Source organism: Cephus cinctus, unplaced genomic scaffold (genome assembly GCF_000341935.2).
Source record: "Cephus cinctus unplaced genomic scaffold, Ccin1 Ccin1_scaffold0330, whole genome shotgun sequence".
NCBI lineage: Eukaryota > Metazoa > Arthropoda > Insecta > Hymenoptera > Cephidae > Cephus > Cephus cinctus.
Window position 1 is genome coordinate 403,187 of NW_014333027.1, and position 11,973 is coordinate 415,159.

At 45.8% G+C, this 11,973-nt stretch overlaps 1 protein-coding gene across 1 annotated transcript in view; it reads left to right on the top strand.

Moving 5' to 3' along the window:
* The first annotated feature begins 1,183 nt into the window (after positions 1-1,183).
* LOC107266981 (LIM/homeobox protein Lhx9) overlaps positions 1,184-11,973 on the top strand; it is a 71,459-nt gene continuing 60,669 nt past the window's right edge. The window contains exons 1-2 of the mRNA XM_025083885.1: positions 1,184-1,309; positions 3,737-3,880. The gene's annotated coding sequence lies outside the window, so the exon portion shown is untranslated. The remainder of the gene's footprint in view (positions 1,310-3,736; positions 3,881-11,973) is intronic.

Here is an 11,973-nt window from a genome sequence, read left to right on the forward strand (position 1 = left end):
CTCTCTCTCTCTCTCTCTCACACACACACACACACCCGATGCTTGTATCTCTCTACGCTTCATAGAATGTTCAATTAATAACCATAGTATTTTTCATAGTATTTTTATCGCAGCTGTCTGCTCCTGGCACGATCCGATAACCGAGGCGGTTTGTTTTAAGCGAGCTTAATTAGAATTCACTTTTAATAAGAGCAATGCCAGTGGGAAGGGTTCGATATCTTTTCGTTATGGACCGCTGACGGATGCTGTGAAAAAAAAAAAAAAATACGACGTCCCAATACGTAGAACCCCATTTTTACCGATAAACGCGAAAGGCTCGGATGTTCACTCAGAACTAAGAAAAAAAAGAAAGCAAAATGTTTTTATCTCAAGAAAATTATTTGTTTTGTTCCGACCGTTATTTCGTATCTTATCGCAAACGCACTGCAACACTTTTACTCTACCGGTGCAAAAGTGACTGGACCGATAGGGAAACAAAGTGGAAGCTGTTCGGTGGGCGCATAAGAGAATACAGGCCAGTTGCGCCGTTAATGAGGTTGGAATTAATTAACCGAGCCAACGGGAGGGCGAAGGGGATCACTGTAATTAGGGCTCTATAATTGCGTGGAGTCAGCCAGAGGCCCGATTTGAGTAGTGCGCCACATCACACAGCGATACGTTTCCCGTTGTCCGTCGAGGACCTACTGACTACACCACGTGTTCGTAGAAGCTGCTAGGCGGTAGCTAGGAGCTATCATCTTACGGCTACTAGCTACTCCAGAGCGGCGGATTTGGATGCAGCGATAATCCTTATCTTGTCCATCCTGCAAATTAAGAGGGTCTTATTCCCATCTAACATACATATATATCTTTTGCAAATTAAAGATACGAATATACTCAGCGTCAGCTTGAAATTATAAAATTACCGTATTTTTCCAATTTTTACAAATAAATATTTTCTCTTTATTCCCATTTATCGGAGCTTATCCAATAATAGATATAGCCTTTTTTCATTGCCGTATATGCACGTACGCATAAAGAATGAACGAGCATTGAACTACAGGATACGATAGACCCCCTTGTAATATGTTCCATTCTAGAGGTTTACTGTGTGGGCGATGTGTGTATATCTGTTTGCTAATTAGCGCGATATATCTGTTTCAGTGCAGTGACAAGAAAAGACAACAAATGCACGTAGGAAGTGGTTTATCGAGGTTGGAAGATAGGCGGAGGCCACTAGCTGCTATCTTCGAGCAGCGGCCAGGAAATCCACAGGGCGATTCGAAAAAGGAGCCGCGTGTAACTCCCGGAGTGGAAACCGTTATACGGGGTGAGTTTTTAACTAGGAAATTTAATAAATCGGTTAAATCGTTTAGAAGTGTGTAAGTACGTGTTCATAGGTTAATGGTTGGCTTTCATGTTACTATACATGTACTGGCCAATGCATACAGTCTGAAGTGAGGTTGGGTTTGGTTAGTTGGATGAATCTAAAAAATCTATGCAAGGATAAGGGAGACCAGCTACAGTCTGAAGATCGTGCGAGCTATTAAATTCATATGTGGTATGAAGAACAGGTACGGGTTAAAGGGGGAGGGGGGGGGTTGCGATAGAAATTCGGTGAGTGTACGTGAGTGATAGGGACGGGATGACGTAGTGGATAAGGGAGTGGTGGGGGAGGGTGCAGAGAGGCCACGTAGTCAACTGCCGTGCATAATACGACCGCAGAGTTATTGGACTCGAAACCGTGCCTCGACTAATCTCGGCTTTCCGGTTCATGGTATTTCGAATTAATTAATCCGACGTTGAATTAGGCTCGCAGCCAATTCCGTAGTCATCGGCAAATTGGGCATACTCGTCAGTTTCCACTGTCAAATCTGGACGACTTTTAGCTATGTGCTGCTGTCATAGAAACTCTCGGGCTTATGGTCGTTACTGGCCGACGTTCGTATTTTCTGGCCTGTTAAAACGCCTACGAGTTGTATCCGCTCGATCGTCCTACGTTAAAATTGGTACTTTTTGGTACCATTTGTCAATGCTTTATAGCATGGGGAATTGGATTAATCAATAGAGCGATCGATATTTTGTTATACAATGATTTATGCTTTATTGTAACTTACCAAGAATCAATTTCTGTTTGGATTAATATAGTTCGATTTTATCGGCTATGGGTACCGGAAGCCTCTGGTTTTCTTTTTTTTTTGTATAATTCAGGGATAGTAGGATGCATTTTATTAGCCACGGAAGTACAAGACTCGCTTCGACGGACGAGCGTGCTTAATGCGAATTCTATCCGGGAGAACGAACGCATTCACGAGACATGTCAATTACATTGTGCTCTCACGAATGGACGAACGGATGTAACGCACGACTCACGGACACGTACTGGGATCAGTGGCGGGAACCCCCCGTTCCGGAAATGATTTGATTTTCCTCATTTTTATCATTCGATGCACGCGTAATCGAATACCAGCCGGTTGGGGAGCAGCGGTGTGCAGCCAAAATGAATATTAGGTACATGTGTACCCACGTCGTCCTGTACCCTGAAAAGGTCTTGACGAGTTCCGGGTGTCATTTTTTGTCTCCTCTCTTCCACTTCCTCCTTGTCCCAGTACCGGAAGTCTCTTGGTTCCCGATCTATTTTACGAGGAAGGATAAATTCGATCGGATCTAATCTCTGCACAATTCTCCTACTGAATTTACCAAGTGTCAGGATAATCGTAAGACACCCTTGTTCCAGTGGTGAGAATCTAAAACTACCCTTAAATTGTACTCGGAATATTTAAAGACTGGAGCGGTCCGAAATGCGAAGAATAAACCACAAGCAGTGGTCAACTTGGAACTGGAAGCTGTTAAGGGTTTAATAAATTCTGGACTCCTTTGACCGAATTTAACATTCTTTTTCTCTCTACCTCTAATTCTACACGTACCTCAACCCTTTATGCGTGATCGCTCTCAGTCTATTTCATCCCCTGTACGAGTGAAATAGTCCGTGGGAAGTGAGGTAGCATAACGGGGGTTGGTCGGTCGGTAGGTCGAGAGGGTGCTTTTGCCTTTCTCTGTTTCTCTTTCTCTCTTTATATCCTTGGGTAGGATATATGTGTGTATATATATATATATATATATATATATATATATATATATATATATATATATATATATATATATATATATATATATATATATATATATATATATATATATATATATATATATATATATATATATATATATATATATATATATATAGTCAGGAGGAGTATAGGGGATATGCACAACTTGTCGAGAGACAGGGAACGCGTGCCCGCTATCACCTAGAGTGCACGCAGTCGCGTTTCGTGCGTAAATGCGTTTTTCGTTAAATGCGCACCGATGCACTCGCCGATAAGGACAGATCGTGACGGGGGATTGCATTGTGACCGGCGGACTCCCTCTATGCGCTATACGGCCACTGGCAACTGCTCATTTATTAGGATTTCACGCCTCTGATCCTGTTATGGTTCTCATTTTACGGGGATTATGTTATTGTTACTCCGACCCTCTTATATATGTTTTTCTCTCTCACTCGAGTCTGTATTTATATCTGCGTACACTTACCTACCCTAGAGAAACACTTTCATCCCCCCAAGGGGCGTATTTTCTATATTTCTTACCTTGTGGGAAAAATGTTGCTCGACGTGTCACGTGACCTGGATGACGATTTTCTGATGTCTTTGACATTTTGACTTTTTGTTCAATAATTTTTTTTTTTCATTTTTAGGTAAACGCGAAGCTGTGGTGCATCAGGAGGGCGACGGCGGATCTAGTAGTCGAGCGATGGAATTAGTCGAAGACGATTAATCGGTAGGGCTGAGAAGTATAGGGGGTTGAATTTCGTGAGTGGTCGTCATCCCTTCGAGAAATGGTAAGTTATGGAAAACAAGCCTTAAAATATAAAACCTCGGCGAGCCCTCCTTGAGGCTTTCTTCGGGTTGGCAATCCTTCACAGTTAACGTCCCTAATCGTATTCATTAAAGTGCTCTCAATGCTTTTACACGGCTGCCACCCTCTTGGGCACCGCTTGCTCTTCACCACCCTATCCAAACCAACCCCGTCAGGTCGGGCTTCCCGCGGAGAGCTTTTAAGTTGGCAACAATGCGCGGATTTATAAACCCTCCTCCCTCTCCGCCTCCTTACTCCTCCTCGGCTACCTCACTCCTCTACGCTGCCAACCCCCATCCCTCTTGGTCGCGTATTGTTATCACGAGTGATTGAGGCCGCCGCTTCGACACTGCCCGAATATCAACCATTGGTTAGCCCATTGTTGACCCCTTTATCTTGGAAATTCGCCGTTCGACTGCACCGGGATTTGCTAAATGACTCGGTTTTATTGATGGAGCCGAGAGAAAATTCCACGAAAAACTTTCTACTCGTACCGATAAGCGTTCATTGTGTCCGCAGCCATAGCCACGGACTCCAGTGGTCCTGCGGATGCTGGACGCTTGAAGAGAGTCCGGACGATTGGCAGATCGAACGAAGTAAGGGTGAAATGAAATATATAGAAAAAAAAGTGAAAAAAAAAATTATGCAAAACTATAAAAGCGCAATTGTAAAATCCGTATAACGTCGGTAAATATAAAAAATTTTTTTTTCAAAAAATTAATATTCACACGCAGTCAGCCTACAATACATGTCTGAAGGTGCGACGATGCGTAAATGCACGATACGTGTATAGTCGTGTGTGGAAATTAAATTAATGCGAAGGCACCCTTCGAGGATGGCATCGGTGACACCGAGAACAATGGGGTGGCACGAATCCCTTATACTTCTCCCTATTGCGCTCGATGATTTTCCCATGACGTTCTCATAATCAGATCATCTCCCATTCTCTCCCTCGCGACTAAACTCCAGCAAGACTATGATCCGTCCCCCTTGCCTCGTAGTTGTCTCTTTGGCTGCTACGAATTGGGCAGATAAACGTAGAACGAGAGAAATGATCCTTGCGCATAACGCGTCACTATTTCTTCCACCCCTTTACAGCCAAACGTCTGTTAGTCACGCGAGATAACGTATAAGGAATATTAGAAAATTTTTCAGCCCCGTCCGACGAATCTCCATAAAATAATCAGGGCTCCGCCAAGTATTATCTATGAGATAAATTTAGGGTTGAAGTCGAATGGCCCAGGGGAGGGTTTGATCCCGCGATAGCACCTAACCATCCTGTTTGTCCGTTCATCCCTTATTCGGCTGACGGTGTCACCCTCAGGATTGTGCGACACCCATCCCCACGATGGTCGTCTGGTCCATTCATCTAATCCGTAATTATACCGGTGACACAGTGGCGCTTGCGGGAATATTTTTCTATAGGGTTCCTCGAGAGTGATACACCGTGCGAGACGAGCGTGCGGGGCCCTAATGACCCACCAGGGCCGTACGTAGCGTCACGTGGCTGTTTCAGTCCCGTCTATTAGCTCGGAGATCTTCAGCATAGATAAAAGTATCACCAGAGCTAACACGACCGTGGAGTAACACGTGGATAGCCCTGGTATTTAGATAGCGGGGCCTTGTGGGCCTTACGGTCTATCCCTAGACAGCTATGACCCACATTGCGGAATATCTAGAGAGCCAAGAGGGCAAATCTCTGGTTACTCGGTGCCCACGAGATTCCGCGTAAATAAGCGAGCAAGCTTTTTTGGACAATATGTTGTGGGACCATTACTTAGCTGGGGGCAGCTAGAGTTAAGGGGGTAGACTAAGGGAGTCGGAGAGTGGCTAGGGAGCTGGTGCCAGGGGGGGTGGTGGCTCTTACCTAAATAACCACTCAGTCACTGGGCGGCAGAGCTGCTGCTTTGCAGAACGAGCCAGAAGGGGATGGCTGCCCGATACTGTTACGTGATGTAAAAGCAGCCGAGCATCGGGAAACCTTTCCCAGATTAACGAGGCCATTCTCAGATTGATTCCTCGAGGAGGATCCCGTTGGCAACTTTCTCTTGGTGCCGTGATCCTCGTGGCAGCGTGGTTGGGAAGTACACCAGCAGAAATCAAGAGTAGACCATCCCTATCACACTGGCCAGTTGTCACTGGGATAGAGGGGGATGGCTATTAGGATGGCGCCGGAAATCGTGAGTAGTCGATTCCGGATATTCTTTATTTTCTACCCTTCCGATGTCTCAGGGTGTTTCTGTACCTTTAAAAAAAAAAAAAATTTGGAAATCTACAATGTACCTCCTATTAAATAATTATTACAGTTTTGGTATATTAGAAAAAATTTAGGCATTTTTTATAATTAGGTTATACACGAATTTCGTGAAAATATATAACTTTTTACCGATTTAACGACACCCTCTTATTTTAGGGGTAAAGCTTCACCCGCGACCCTCCTTCAGTCACCAAGCCAGTCCGATGCCGAGCCCAACTAAATGCGACATCTAATGGCGTGGACAGCCTGTCGGGAAGCTTATCTGCGGCCACCATAGAAATCCACCGAATACATTATACGCATCGTTTAGATGATTGCTCGAGATTGGCGAGTGCGAGAATTCGCTATTCTCTAACTTCGGCACGACTACCGATAAGCCAGTGTCCTTCCGTACCTCTTACAATAGCCAGACAACAAGATATAGTACACCGTACGAGTTCCATCGGTACTTTTTAACGTTTGCCATAGAAACATAACCCCAATGATATATGCAAAGGCAGTATTATCGATGGTTATATACAGTTAGCGAAAACTAGTGATTTTGTTAATTCGTGTATAACGGTCTCAGTGTTATTCCCAGGCAACGGGAAATCTCGGTGGCTTCCCTAGTTCGAAGGTAACACATAGAGAAACAGACAGAGCGGCAGGCGAGGCACGTAATGGCGTGTCGGAGTTAACCGGTTGATAACCATCAGTTATAATTAACTCAGGCGAACCAGCGAACAAGCCAACCCTGGTAACTAACCCCCTCTACTGTATTACCGACAGACCTCATACGTAGGGGAAACGTCCGCGTGTATACAAATGCCCCCGAGTACCAGTGTGGAGCATACAGCGTAGCTCCGTGTGTCCCTAGAATTTCCATCTTGTTAATTTTCTCGACTTGATTAGCTGCTTCGTGACGTCACGCCCGGGACATACGAGCTATATCGTATTATAAGCCACTGGCAATACTTTCGACCAACCTAACCTCGTTCAGACTACAGTACAGTACCCGTAAGTCAGATGGCGCTGTTGTAAATTTAAATGGTAAGGAACGATCAAGTAATCACTTATATCTTTATTTTACAGTGTGCAAGCGAGATGGGACTTTGACTGAGTCGATACATAAGAAGAGCGAGGGGATCGGTCGCTGGCATCCAGCACGATTTTCTCACCGTGTCTCCGCTGGCTAATCCCCATTGTCGGGTGACATAAGCCCATAATGGATCGGCCAGATCCAAAGCATATACGCTACACAAACACGCAACAGACAGAGCGGCGTGCCAGTGGCACGGCCAAGAGCAAGAGGCCGAGTACGAGTAGGATGGAGTTAGTGAGTGAGTGAGCGAGAGAGAGAGAGAGGGAGTGTGATTAAGGTACATAAGAGAATAGTGTAGCGCAGTATAGTACAGGGGTGGCGTATGGTACCTACAGAGTATAGTATAGGGGAAGCGAAGCCTAACGCGAGGAGTTGGATACGTTATGCAACTAACGTAAGCCCAATCCTAGTGGAGGTGGCTAAGCACGCTTAAACGAGAATCAGAGCCGATATAATCGAGACGTTATCGATGGATTTGGACTGTCATTAGGGCTGAGTGCGCAAACTGTTGACAAGGGGAAAATCGTGGCGTATCGACGGCCTGTTCCGACGTCAGGCGTCTCTGCTCGATTTCGTTCTCCCCTTTCTGTTTAGCAGTTGGCTACTGGTGGATGACGATGGTGCATGCTGGCGATAAGGTTGATTCTTAATTCGTAGTCGAAGGTGATACTGTGAATCAAGGGGTGGAGATTTGGGATTTCTATTTTTTTTTTGTTAATTCTCTTCGAAAGTATCGTTGATTATGGTCGCTTAGGTAGGGGTGGCTCCTTGATACCGAGGGATAGAAGTTATAAGGTAAACGAGCCAATCCCAATCACTTTTCTACCATTACGCCGTCTCGCAGCTACTAATCTACTAATTCTCTCTAAGCAGAACAAATGTTTTCGATGCTACGGGGAGCTTTACGGTGCCGAGGAGTGAGAGAGAGAGAGAGAGAGGGGGGAGGCGTGTCCTGGGGCGCGCGGGGGGTTGCGAGGGGGATGAAAAGTCGCGAGAAAGAAGGGAGGAACGAAGGTGGGAATGAAGGAACGAACGTAGCTCGGCTGGCAATCATCGCTAAGTCTTTTAATTTCCTATATTGGGGGATGGCTCGTGCACGAGGGTTGCACGGGGTGGTAATTGGCTGTCAGGGCTTCCCAGTCCTACCGACCGACCGACCGACCAACAACCCCGAGAGATTGGTATCGCTTATAATTAACTTCTCCGTGCCACGAAGCCGGCGTTTCCATCGGCGTCGCGTAGGAGAGGAAAACGGCGCGGAGCCCGCCGAAGGCTGCGCCGAGGGGTCGGCCAGAGGAGCAAGCGTGGGCGAACGAGACGTAACCTCTGTGCTACCCTTAAAAGCCCACCGAGTGCCGAATAGCACGTGAAATCGTATTGGCATAAAATTCCATTAATTTTATTTATCGATTTCAAAATTCATCCCTTGCCCGAAAGTCACCCACTTACCTGTATCACGAAATTTCTAGCACGTTCCATAACGTATCGGTCGTGTCAAATCCAGAGGTATCGTCGTCCCGGGCATTCGCAGCCAAGTCAAGGCGGTTCCTGGCTTTGCGACCCTTCGACGATTTACTCAGCGGAACCAGTTCCGGTATGAAAATATTCACTTTCGAGTGAATCCTTAACTTTTAAAAAGCCTACTATTCGAGCGACTGTTGGATGGAGCTAAGCCTTCTGGGTCCTGGAGAGAGGCGCCGTTGGGTAAGAGGGCGAGAGGTAAGAGTTAGAAGGAGACGACGAGAGCGTGCCTGTGAGAAAGAGAGAGACAGAGAGAGTGAGAGAATACGTAAAGGATTTTACAGGAGCAGGATTGTGGCTGCCTTGTACCAGGGGAGAAGGTGACAGCAGCGCGAAGAAAAGCTCTTCGAGTGTGAAGGATCCATAGGTGGGAGAGAGACTGCTGCGGAACGAGAGGTGGGATCGAAGCTAAGAGAGAGTGAGAGGGAGATAAAGTAGGGAACTGGCCAGTGTCAGGGAGAGAGAGAGAGAGGGGCTAACGGTTCACAAGCGAAGAGGGAAAGTCTGCGTGACGTCGAGAGGAAGGAGAACCACGACGTGGAGGTCCTCTGGAGTCTAAGTAACATCCATTTCCACGGGTGGCCTATCCCTTCTCTCTGCTCCTTACACTCCCCTTACTTCTACGCTGCTCTCTACAGCCATCTTCTCTATATACCTTCTTACCTCACCTCTTTGCACTCAAACTCCACGTACTTTGCTTTACCTTATACTATACTTTACTTACTACCTCTGCCTACTTTCTATTTGCAATCCCACTTCCGTCCACGACTCGTATCTTCCCTATAGTCCTTCTCACCACTTTCATGACTTATTCTCGCTTAGCACGTCGCACTTGAGTGTAACCGTGGAGGCGAGAACATTTATCAAAAGTCACAGGTTGCTGGGGGCCGAGTGACGTTCGGTAGAATTTTTTAAGTGATACCGTGCGTTAAATATGGCGATTAAAAAGATGGGTTGGTATTCCAGATAGGTGTTGACAAGTTTCTATTGTCATGATTAAGAATGCGTTGTTACGGGTCAAACGTCAAGCATCGACTATTTTGTTGGACACCCTGGGTAACGGGTGTTACGTATACGTTGGAAGGTGGTCGGGTTAGGACTGCGAGTGAGTGAGTGAGTCAGCGGTCGAGTGAATTGCGAATAGGGGTGGTAAATTTTGCTGGCAAAGCCGGCCGAGGGCAAGTGGGCAACGCTGCCAGTTACCAGTTACCAGTTAGCAAGGCTCGCACCCACCTCCCCTTGTACCCCTTCTGGTTAGAATATCAGTAGCCCCCGCGGTAACTAGTTTCTGAGCAGGTCACCCCAATTAACGTTTCCACATACAGCAACCCCTTCTCGTTTCAGTCCTGGCAGTCGGCTCTCGAATTCACCCCTGTTCCTTCACCCTTATACGCTTACCCTTCCACCTTCCTCACTGCCCTCTTACCACGTCTCGTAGAAACTTATAATTGCGAAAGGAGCCAGCAATTATAATTGCCTGCCGAGCGTATGAGACTCACTGGGTTGGCTTGTAATTATCCAAAAATCATGGATTCCAGTTGTTACACCCATACAAAATTTCACTTTGACCTTTGCTCTACACAATTTTATTATATATGTCAGAAATCTACTTTATTATTATACACGCTTTTGGATATTCATTATTTCTATATATATATAATTTCACTTACCGGGATGCTGTACAAGGATCAAAAATAATTTTGGACATCAATAAAATATCCGAGACACATGAAAAATGAAAAGCTAATGGATTCTGTGGGGATACTTATAACACAGTGATACTACCGATTGGCGGAAGTTGTTCCAAGCGGAAGAGTGTCCTTCGTTTCGGTTTCTTTGGATTTCTCGGCGAAGCGTAGCGTAGCGAGTCAAAGCAGCTTATACATCGGGACTACTTGGTAACGGGGCTCTCGGTAGCAAATCGATTATTTAAATGTACCGCACGCTCACGAGTTCACTTGTGCACACAAAGAATGTTGCTGGGCTGAAAAGGAGAGTGGAGGGGCAAGTCAAGAAAAAGGCATACATAGTAAAACTTGGGAGAATGAGAGAGAGAGAGAGAGCGAGAGAGAGACGGAGATCACATGGGCGAGGTAAGGTACGGGGAGCCAAGACTCCGGTCAATTAAGTGCAGGAAATTAGAGTTTTAATTACGCAGTCATTCAGAAAATTACATTGGGGCCGCGAAGAAGGCGCCGCCGCCACGCAGAAGCGATGACGGCCTCCAGGAGCTACATGGTGTCTCTTTTAATATATTATAATCATTTAATATGATCATCGATGCTTCGTTTAGTATCTGAAACGTCGTCTGATAAGATTTTGGAAAATTTATCGAGAAACCGTTTTCTATTGGCTGTGCGATAAATAAGTCTGAGCGTTATACCTTACGACGAACCCTCTATAGGATTAGGGACTCGCAAGTCAATCCGTTCACGTGTCCGAACGCGGTGTCTGTAACTGATGCCAAACCTAAACTACAATGGTAGCTAGAAGGAGGGTAGTTGAGGGTGGTGCGAGGAGAATAGTGGAATAGAACGGGACTAGTTACGGAGTGGTTCGCACCGGTCAGGACCGGGGCTTTCGGCTTTCGCCGACGGTCCGAGGGTGGGTTAAATCTAATTACATGGTCTGTGACGGCTACTCGATGGTCGCTCACTGACGTCCTACCACCTACCCCTACGGTCATTCAGCTACTAGCTACCGATATTACCCCTATGGGCTTGACGTTCGGCTTTGAGTTATGTCCTGGGTACCTCTAAGGGTTCCTTCGCTTCCGTTATTTGACTTTGCTCCAGTTACCATTTCAATTCTCTAAAAGACAGTAATATAATCAAATATACTAATTACGATTACGCGATAGCTATTAGGAAAATTAAATATAGAGTCTTCAAAGGGATGGACTCGTGGAGAGTGCTTGGCAGCAATAAGAGAAAGAGTACAAAATAGTGACTGTACCAGGGAAAGGCAGGAAAGCGTTCTAGGGAAGTTTCATTGGGGGTGAGCATTAACGAGTGACAGCAACGGCAGCTCGAGGGAGTCGACGTTTCAGGGGTTTCCAACTAGGATAAGAGTATGGGATGATAATGTGTATGTCTGCCTGTGTATATTAGTGCACTCGTAAGTGTCGCTCTGTATAAGTGATAAGCGCGTGCACGTTCGCGAGGAGAGTCAGAGAGGGTGGCTGGTGTTCATAAAAAAAAAAAAAAAAAAAAAATTG